The sequence below is a fragment of the Helobdella robusta genome (genome assembly GCF_000326865.2).
Source record: "Helobdella robusta unplaced genomic scaffold HELROscaffold_34, whole genome shotgun sequence".
NCBI lineage: Eukaryota > Metazoa > Annelida > Clitellata > Rhynchobdellida > Glossiphoniidae > Helobdella > Helobdella robusta.
The window spans coordinates 744457-753996 of NW_008704659.1; positions in this window are offsets into that span (position 1 = coordinate 744457).

Consider the following 9540-nt stretch of genomic DNA (forward strand, 5'->3'; position numbering starts at 1 on the left):
ATACGCACACATACACACATACATTGATTTTTTCATACAAAACTTTTTAACCTAGAAAAATGTTTCCTTTTTTTAAAATATTATTAATTATTATTATTTAATATTATATTACCATTATCACACACACCACACACACACACACACAACACGCACACACAACACACACACACTTGAATATTAAGCACAATTGAATCAGCAAACCACACGAGCTGTGTGTATTTTATAACAGACGAGAATCTTTTTGCATTCAAACCTGATTAGCACCTTAACCGTTACATTATCCTAAACTCTATATTTACAATCAGATGCATCAAACATGGTATTGACAAGAAACGAATGTCCTAGGCTAATGCCTTTTTGTAATTTGATATTTCTGGGGTTATGTTTCATATAATAATTTCATAATTTTGCAATTATTCATCAAAATTATAGGATAATATTTATATTTATATGCGTGTGTGGTGTGTGCGCGTGTGTTTGTTTGTGTTATGTTTGTGTAGTTTTTTGTAGTTCTTTTAAACAATTTTTTTTCGCGAAAATATAATTTCTCTCTAATTTGATTTTTAGCTTAATTAAATTTTAAAATTTTGAAAAAAAATTTGTCTTTAATGTTTTTCGAAGTAATGATTTATCATCCTTAAAATTTGCCCACCCTTCAATTATAATTTAAAATTTCAAGAACCTTAGCAAGTTAGCCTAATTGTTAAAGACGCCTGTCGTCCTACAGTTGCTGAGACCTTGTTCAAATGCAAACAGAGTCCCATATATCATTAGACGATACGTTTATTAAACATTGTATGAATGTATATAAACTGATTTAACATTGAATCAAAATGTTTTTACACTTTGGCTGAAAAGTTTGTTGCACATAAATACAACTAAAAACGTCTTTTGTAGAGAGTGACAAAATTTTGTTAGCGTTTGGATAGGATAGTATTATCTGTCGTGTTTGTCCTACATAAATTTTATTTCAAACCTTTTTTTCTATTATTTGTTCTGCCAATCTGGCTAGTAGATTTTCTCTTTCAGATTTTATTTCCTGATATTTTTTTATTCTGTCAATCTAGACACGGAAAATGAATTTTTCTTTTCAATAAAAAAAAACTTATCTCCAACACGTTCCAGTCTAATTTTTGGGTGCGATCTCTGATGTTTTTGTCTCAATCTTTAAACTTCATAAATTGGGAAGATTTTTTTATTAAGCGTCATGGGGACGTAAATTATCCAATTCAAATATTTCAACATCTAATACTGCTGGAGCTGCAACTACCACCACCACCAACACTACTACTACTACTACTTCTACTACTACTACTACTACTGCTACTACTACCACTACTACTACTACTACTACTACCACTACTACTGCGGCTGCTATTGCTACGACTACAAATACAACAGCTACTGTTGCTGCTGCTGCTGCTACTACAACAACTACTACTACTGCAACAACATTGTTATTGCTTCAACACATTAAAAATTTAGACAGGCCACTGTAAGAACTGCACATAATCACGCATCCAGGAAGCAAGCAACAGACGCAACTTACGATACAGCGACAGTTTAAAACAAATTTCTTAAGATTCCCTCACGGCTGAAAAGGCAAAGTCACAACAAAAACAGCAACAGCAACAGCAACAAGAACAACAACAGCATCAACAACAACAACAAAAACAGCAACAGCAACAACAACCACATCAGCAACAGCAACAACTGTAACAATATTAATAATAAAAGTGATAACAATAATGATAATAATAATAATAATGATAAAAACAAACAATAAAAAAACATTGAAAACAAAACATCTTCACCTTTACTAACATGACGTCAAAAGCAATAACTAACACTATTGATCAAACAGACTGTCAATTACGTCACATACATACATACATACATACATACATACATACATACATACATACATACATACATACATACATACATACATACATACATACATACATACATACATACATACATACATACATACATACATACCAACATACATACCAACATACATACCAACATACATACCAACATACATACCAACATACATACCAACATACATACATACATACATACATACATACATACATACATACATACATACATACATACATACATACATACATACATACATACCAACATACATACATACATACCAACATACATACATACATACATACATACATACATACATACATACATACATACATACATACATACATACATACATACATACATACATACATACATACATACATACATACATACAAACAAACAAACATACATACACACACATGAATTATGTATTTGAGGGCAATCTAGATGGAATAATGTCATAAATGCCTTGAGCTTCTTGCTGTATGTGTATGTATATGTTTGTCTGTATGTTTGTGTGTATGTATGATTGCCTGTGTGTGTGTGTGTGTGGTGTGTGTGTGTGTAATATACAACGTAACGATTTTAAGCGATCCGTTTTAAATTAGATTCTCCATTTATCCACCCATTCCTTTTTTCATTCATCATCATCTCGTTCAATTGCTTGAATGTTTCCTGTGTGCGTGTGTGTTGTACATGTACGTGCATGTGTGTGTGTATGTACGTGTGTGAGAGTTTGTATGCATGTGTTTTTATGTACGTGCATTTTAATTCCGTTCGGTCCAAACTATTTAAAGGGCAAATCAAATTAACGTTTTTTAAAAGATCTTAAAATTAGAGATGCTGTACTTGTTTGTATGTTGGATTATGTATGTATATTTGTTTGTTTGTATGTATGTATGTATGTATGTGTGAGTGTTTGTTTGTTTGTATGTATGTTTGTATGTTTGTGTTTGTTTGTTCGTATGGTCGGTCGAATGTTTGTCCGTGTGTTGTTTACATTATTAATATTTTGGATGGTTTTCTCTGACTATTCAAAAAACGTACTAAGACACTTAACATTAACAAGCATATTTTCACACACACACACACGCACACGCGCACACAGACACCCACACACACACACATCTACACAGAGACGAACACAGGAGTTAATTCAGTCACATAGACAGATCATACACACAAAAACACACGCACGCACGCACACACACACACACATACATACACACTCTCTTTTTCTCTCTTTCACACACACATACCCACACACACACACACACGCACAGAGGTGTCTGGATTAACTCAGTCACGTAAATAGATTATTGTAATTTAACTCACCAATCTATCATCAACCTTTCTTTCCCAAACATGTCACACAGACGACATTTTCATAAATTGTTATTTATAATATTATCTTATTTATAATTTTATTATTATCATGATTTTTTGTAAATAAATGCTATCTTTACACAAGTTTTCATATTTTTGCATTTTATTTGGAAAAATTAGAATATCCGGATGTAAGCAGGATTGTTTATGATGAAATATATTAAAACGCGATGATGGTATTGATGATGATGATGGTGGTAGTGATGATAATGATGACTGCATCACATTAATGACGATGGTAGTGGTGATAATGATGATAATTTTTGAGAAATTAAAAGGATGGTAAGAAGGTGGATAAATGATGTTGACTTCTACAAAAGCTGGCCATTTGAAGCGTGTTTTATTCTATTAATGTAGCTCCTAATTAAGTGTCTTACGTGTGTTTGTATGTGAGAGAGTGTGTGTGTGTGTGTGTGAGTGTGTGTGTTTGTTTGTGTGCGACTGTGGGTATAGTGTGTGCATTTTTTGTATCAAAAAAAGTTGTGTTGTTTAAAGTTCTTGAGTATAATCGGCTTTCGTTACGACAGCTGTTTCTGAAATTTTGAAGTTGAAAAAAAATTCTTTCGATTACTCAACAATCCCAGATATGGCTAATCGTGTTACTTGTGAACTGTCTGGCACACTTACACAATTTTACATTATAAAAAGAGATGATTTCAAAGCGAGACAAACTGTTTGTTCAGTAAGAGACATCCAACTGATCTCTGGATATGGCCCTGTTTCTCGAGAGTGTCAGGAAGTTAAAGGGCCGAAACACTCGTTGACGGAAACTCTTCCTCTGAAGACTCTCGCTGAACGCTCGTTATGCTCGAGTTTCTACATACATACAAACACACATACATACACACCAACACATACACCCACACATACAAACATACATACATACTCACCAACACATACACTCACACATACATACATTTATACATCCATACATACATGCATACATCGGCTTTCGTTACGACAGCTGATCTGAAATTTTGAAGTTGAAAAAAAACTCTTTCGATTACTCAACACTCCCAGATTCGGCTAATCGTGTTTCTGGATGGAGCTGCTAGATACCTGACTGTGCGAGACCAAGGACATAGATAAAAGTTGAACTCGGAAACGATTGCATGCCTAACCATGGCTTGTTCATCAAAACGGGTTCATACATACATACATACATACATACATACATGCACACATATATACAGACACATATAAAAAGCATAGTAAGTCACAGGCAAAATTGATTGCACAATAATAATAATCCATTCCTCACACGATAAATTTTTTATCTCTTTCTCTTCTTTCTCTATTTTTCTCTTTCTTTCTCAATCTCTAACTCTTTCTTTCTCTCTCTCAATTTCTCACTCTCTTTTCCTCTTTTTCCTCTCTGGCTGTCTTTCTTTCTTTCTCTCTCTCTCACCCAATTTCTCTCTCTCTCTCTCTCTCTCTTTTATGATATTAATAAAATCACCTTTTTTTCCACCTATATTTCAATATTTAAAACTTTTCCTTACGATTTATAACACATTTCATGTTTTTAAGAAGTTGCATAGAAATCAACTACATTCATGCTGGAACCTGTAAAAAATATATTGTGGGTGCAGAAATTCCTCTGTTTAAGGGGCCTATCCCACCAATGACCCCCTCTTATATGGCCCACACATGGCTGGACTAAAGGCTGCTAACCTAAAGCCTTAACAACCGGTTAATTTAACCTTTTGATATTTTTTGCTGCTAATGAAAAATTTTCAAAAAATGTGCAACAAACTAAAAAAATCACAGATATTTCGTTTTAGGGACCAATTATTGTCAATTCACCGCGAAAAAACTAATAATAAAAGTCAATACGAAACCTCTGCTAAATAATTTTGGGACCCCACTATAGAATTTTGCTGTTCCGGAGTTTTTAGACCCGTAATTCTGACCTTTGATTCACATAATTGCTTCTTAGATTTTTATTAACATTATCTTACGTAAACATGCATGGTGCGCATACATCATGTTGATTTATTAATCCAGCTACCTGATGTTATCACGGAAATAATCTCGAATAGGGTAGAGAAGCAAGAGGAAAATAACGAATTAAATTGTTTAGTGTCTATGTGTCTGTCTGTGTGTTTGTGAGTGTGGTGTGTTGTATTGTGTGTGTGTGTGGCGTGTGTGTGTTGTGTGAAAGGTTTTCAAAAGTGAATGCTAGTATGTTAACATTTTTGAGTAGGACATACTGAGCGTATGCTGTGTTTATAAGAGAAAATGTTTAATATGTGTGGTCTAGTGTGTGTTTTTATATTAGAGTGTATGATGTGTTTGTTGGGTGTATATATAAGAGTATTTGTGGTGTGTGTAGGTGTATGTGTGTGTTTGTGTGAGTGTGGCGTGTGTATAAGAGTGTATGTTAGCTGCGTTAGCTTGGAATAAATTTTTTTTCATTTCAACGCCTCGGGGTATTAATCTTAATTTAATATTTTCGGACGTGAGACTGCTAAATTGCAAACATCAGGCAGTATCCGGCTGAGCAAAGCACGCTTCTGAATCTTACATTTCATTTTTTTTATTTTCTTGTTCTTTTTTCTCTCTCTTACTCTCTCTCTCCATCTCTCTCTCTCTCTCTCTCTCTCTATCTCCTCTCTCTCTATCTCCTCTCTCTCTGTCCATTTCTCTATTGAATTTTGTATTTTTAGGCGGTTGTTTTAATGCCAGTCCAATGCCTAAGAAATTAATTGCTTTTTTTATTGTATGTATGTGACAAAAGTTTATGTCTAGCATTGTATGTTTATTATTTTGTTTGTATGCTTAACAATGTATGTTTGGTATGTTTGTGTATTTAACATTGTATGCGTAGTATGTTTGTTTGTATAATTAACACTGCATGTTTAGTATGTTTGTTTGTATGTTTAACATTGCATGTTTAGTATGTTTGTTAGTATTTTTAACATCGTATGTTTAGTATGTTCGTTTGTATGTTTAACCTACACGTGAGAGAACAAAATATTCGTTTTCGATTTGTTAGAGACAAGATTATTTTGTTGCCGACATTGTTGTTTCATCTTGAAATAACTGTTAAATAAATCAGGTAATCGATTGGTTAACTGTTTATAAACAAAAATCATCAGAAAGTAAATGCTGAGTTTCGAGAAATTCAAGTTTCGCGTGCTGTTGAACAATGGTTGGCTGTGTTCAAATCGTTTGGATCTCGTTATCAATCTAACTGCTCTTTTGATTAATATTTCTATTGGTAAGGTTGATGTGTGGTACGATGAAGCCCATACAATGTTGCAGTAGTTTATTAACGGAATGCACAGGGAATTATACAGAAGATTCAAACAGTTTTTTGGCAAAAATGATTTTACTCTGTTTATCATTCCTATTGACTTTGAAAGTTTGGATGATACTTGTTTTATGTGATGTTTGAAGGAGAGTTTCTGATCGAGCAGCATGCCTAGAAGTTTTAAACACTTTGTTTCAACAATTGTGTTGTTACCTAGGATGATTTTATACGGCTCCTTGTAATTTAGATATTGTACGGGTCCAAAAACCATCATTTGGCTTTTTGAACTGTTAATTGAAAGTTTATTGGCTTCGAACCAAGAGATTATGTTTTTTAACTCTCTGTTTGTTTCCTCAGTAAGTTCTTTCATTGATATGCCGCTGCTAAAAACATTCGTGTCATCAGCATAAATTACGTAGTCAAAAAACGCTGATGCAGCTGGAAGATCGTTTATGTACAATATAAATAACAAAGGACCTAGGATGCTTCCTTGAGGCACACCGTTGTTGTTTCCGAGCAGACTGGAAATTTCATCGTTCACATAGACAAACTGTTTTTTTTCTGTTAAGTAGCTACGAAACCAATGCAGTGATGTATTTCTAAAACCGTACTTTTCCAACTTGTTGAGCATGATGTCGTGGTTGATGCAATCAAATGCTTTCGACAGATCTAAGCACGTTCCAATGACAAATCTCTTACATTCAGTATTGATGCCAATCTTGCGAACTAGTTCTACGATTGCTAATTCTGTGGAAAATTTCTCTCTGAAACCAAATTGGGAATTTGACAAAATATTATTTTTTTGCAAAAAAACTAGTCATTCGTCGGTGCATTAGTTTTTCAAGTATTTTTGAAAATGCTGGCAAGAGTGACATAGGGCGAAAATTTGATAAATCTGTTTTTCCTTTAATTTTTTCAATAGGAATTACCTTGGCGATTTTGAGGCAGCTTGGAAATTTGCCCTATTCAATATATAGATTTATCAAATATTCTAGAACAAACACAGTAGAATGAATCGTAGAGACGACAATTTTTGTTGGTATGTCATCGTAGCCACTTGATGTTTTTTGTTTCAAAGATTTTGTTGTTGCAATGATCTCATCAGCCGTTGCGTATCTACAAAAAAACGAGTTGGAAACAAATGTCTTGAAGTAATTCTTCCAGTGAGAATTCCGTGGAATGAGCTTCAGTTAATTTGGTGCTAATTCAACAAAATAGTTATTTAAAGCATTTGCTGGGTCAGGTATTTCAATTTCTTCATTTGTTAATTTTTGTATACTATCGGGTTTTATGTCTTTTCCGTTTTTTAACTCGTTCAGAGCAGTCCACGTTTTTTTGCTATCTCCTCTATATTTTTCAAAAAGATGATGATAATAATTTTTTTTAAAGATTTATTTAGTTTATTACAAGTTATTTTAAGGCTTTTGAATTTATTTAAATTATTATTATTAGGAATCAAAAGAAACTTTTTGTAACTTTTTTTGTAACTTTGTGTATTTAACATTGTATGCGTAGTATGTTTGTTTGTATAATTAACACTGCATGTTTAGTATGTTTGTTTGTATGTTTAACATTGCATGTTTAGTATGTTTGTTAGTATTTTTAACATTGTATGTTTAGTATGTTCGTTTGTATGTTTAACCTCGTATGTTTGTTCATTAGTGTGTTTAACTTTGTATGTTTATCTGTGTGAATATTTTTATTTTAGTGCTTATGTTTAAGTTGTACGTTTTTGTGGATGACTGGTGTATGCTTGTTTGTATGTGATGTCGTATCTGTTACACGCGTACACACACACACACACACACATCAAACAAACAAACACATACACAAACAAACACACACACGCACATGAATACAAACAAATACATCAGCGAAAACTCATGGACGTAACGACACAGAGTATTGATTTCGAAACGTTTCCTGATTTATTTAAAGTAAGCTGAATGGGTCAGAGTTGAACCACGCACACACACACACACACACACACACACACACACACACACACACGCACGCACTCTAAAACTTCAGTGATGTTAAAAATTTAAGGAAATTAAACTATATTTAATCAATCATTCATTCATTTAAGGAAATTAAACTATATTTAATCAATCATTCATTCGTTCGTTCGATCGTTCGTTCATTCATTCATTCATTCATTCTGTCATTTTTATTTTATTTATTATTCTTATTTATTATTTTTATATTTTAATAAAATTTTCTTTTTTTTCATAAGAAAAACAGAAGAAAAATTGAAAAACTTGAAACAACATTATATCCATTACCAACACGCCTTAAGCCGATTCTAAATTTTGGGATGATGACGTGTTTGTGTGTGTGTGTACGTGTGTGTGTGTGTCTGTGTACGTGTGTGTTGTGTGTGTTTGTGTGTGTGTATGTGTGTGGCAGCCATTATATTAATTGGCACTCAAGTAAGCGCCAGGTTTTATAGTTGAAAATTTCAGACGTTAAAATCTTTCGGAATAATTTTGGCGTGAAAAAAAAGAAATTTGTTTTCTTCATTGAATTCTAAGAGATCGAATTTGTTACATTTTTACATACGAACAATATTTAAATTAATTTTTAGTGGATGGTCAACGTAATATTGTTAATTTAATCATTAAACTGAGGATCAAAAAGTCTTTTAATGCGCACTTATAGAAACACACACAACTCTCACACGCACACACACAAGCAAACAATCCCAAAAACACACATCTACACATACAAACAAACCCAAAAAAACACACACAAGCCCAAACATACAAAATCAAACAAACACCCACACACACACAACACAAACAAGCAAACAATTGTTTCAGAAATCTAGAAATTGTCTATTTATGCCTAACCAAAAACTTTATTTAAAATAAAAACACAGGAAAAAAAATTTTTCAAGAAAAGTCACACAAGTAAAATAATAATAATAATAATAAATATTAATAACAATAATAAATAATAATTAAATAAATAAATAAATACTAATAACAACTATCGAAAGATTAAAAAAAACT